Genomic DNA, 2,422 nt, shown 5'->3' with positions numbered 1-2,422 from the left:
CATACTTGTTGACAATTACACTGAATATTAATGGATTAAATGCACCACTCAAGAGGCGGAAAGCTGCAGATTGGATAAGAAAACAAAACCCATCAATATGCTATGTAAAAGAGACACATCTTAGAGACAAAGAAAAAAATAGACTAAAAATCAATGGTTGGAAAATGATATATCAAGCAAATGGAAACCAAAATAGAACAAGAGTGGCAATATTAATTTCTGATCAAATTGACTTTAAGACACAAACCACCATCTGAGACAAGGAAGGACAATATATAATGATTAAAGGATCAACAATTGAACAAGAAGATATAACCATAATAAATATCTATGGACCCAATGAAAGAGCCCCAAAGTACATGAATCAGACATTAAAAGAGCAGAAAAGGCAAATAGATGACTCCACAATCGTAGTGGGAGATTTTAATGCACCACTTTCAATGAAAGATAGAACAACTGGAAAGACACTCAACAAAGATGAAGAAGAGCTAAACAATACAATTCACCAACTTGACCTTATAGACAACTACAGAGCACTTCACCCAACAACAGCACAATATACCTTCTTTTCCAGTGCACATGGAACATTTTCCATGATAGACCATATGTTAGGCCATAAAATAAGCCTTAATAAATTTAAAAACATTGAAATACTGTAAAGCATCTTCTCAGATAATAATTTCATCAAATTAGAAATCAATAATAGGAAGGTCAATGGAAAAAGAGTAAATACATGGAAACTGAACAACACCCTCCTTGAGAAAGACTCGGTAAGAGAAGAAACAAAATTTCAAATTCAAAAATTCCTTGAATCAAACGTGAATGAAAGCAGAACATACCAAAATCTTTGGACACAGCAAAAGCAGTGATCAGAGGCCAATTTATAGCAATAAATGCACACATCAAAAAAGAAGAAAGATCCAAAATCAACACTTTAAACCAACATCTCCAACAATTAGAAAAAGAACAGCAAGAAAAGCCTACAGTTACCAAAAGAAAGGAAATAATAAAGATTCTAGCAGAGATTAATGAAACAGAAAATAGAAAGGCAACAGAAAAAAATCCAACAACACCAGAAGTTAGTTTTTTGAAAAGATTACTAAAATTGACAAACCGCTGATAAATTTAACAAAGGAAAAGGGTTAGAGAATACAGATAACATGAATAAGAAATGAAATGGGTGACAACACTACAGAACCAACTGAAATAAAATGGATAATATCAGGATACTATGAAGAAGTATACTCCAACAGATTTGAAAATCTGGAAGAAATGGAGGGACTTATAGAAACACACCACTTACCTAAACTAACACAGACTGATGTAGAAATGTTGAACAGATCCATAGCAAAAGAAGAAATTGAACAGGTCATCAAAAAATTACCAACAGAAAGAAGTCCTGGCCCAGACGGTTTCACCTGAGAATTCTACCAAACATTCAGAGAAGAATTGATACCAATACTACTCAAACTATTCCAAAATATAGAAAAGGATGGAATCCTCTCTAACTCTTTTTATGAGACAAGCATAACCTTGATACCAAAATCAGGCAAAGACATCACTCAAGAGGAAAACTACAGACCCATAGCCCTCATGATTATAGATGCAAAAATCTTCAACAAAATCCTAACCAATAGACTTCAACAATATATCAAGAAAATCATTCATTATGACCAAGTGGGGTTCATATCAGGTATGCAAGGATGGTTCAATATTAGAAAAACAATCAATGTCATCCACCAAGTAAATAAAAAAAGGAAAAGAACCACATAATCATATAAATTGATGCAGAAAAGGCATTTGATAAAATCCAACACTCATTCCTGATCAAAACTCTCAGCAAAATAGGAATAGAAAGGACATTTCTCAACATAATAAACAACATCTATGGGAGGTTGGGCAATCCTACTTCCATAATGATACCGCCTCGGAAACGCAAGGAGGGGTCGCTATGAGTTGGGGTCAACTCGACAGCAAACAACAACAACAACAACAAATGCAAAACTAACAGCCAACATTATTCTCAATAGAGAGAGACTGAAATCATTCTTCCTGAGAACAGGAACCAGACAAGGATGCCCTCTATCACCACTTCTATTCAACATTTTACTGGAAGTCGTAGCCAGGGCCATAAGGGAAGAAAGGAAAATCAAAGGCATTCAAATTGGTAAGGAAGAATTCAAACTATCCCTATTTGCTGATGATATGATCCAACACCTAGAAAACCCAAGAGACTCAGTAAAAAATCTACTGGAACTAATTGAGAGATTTAGCATTGTGGCAGGATACAAGATCAATATTCAAAAATCAGTTGGATTCTTCTACATCAGCAGAGAGATTGCTGAAAAAGAAATAAGGAAATCAATACCATTTACAATAACTACCAAAAAAATAAAATACTTGGGAATAAATCTTACCAGGG

Source organism: Orycteropus afer, unplaced genomic scaffold (assembly GCF_000298275.1).
Source record: "Orycteropus afer afer isolate SDZICR_OR568_19922 unplaced genomic scaffold, OryAfe1.0 scaffold00306, whole genome shotgun sequence".
NCBI classification, from domain to species: Eukaryota; Metazoa; Chordata; class Mammalia; order Tubulidentata; family Orycteropodidae; genus Orycteropus; species Orycteropus afer.
The sequence above is the reverse complement of the archived record's forward strand: the minus strand, read 5'-3'. Positions refer to the sequence as shown.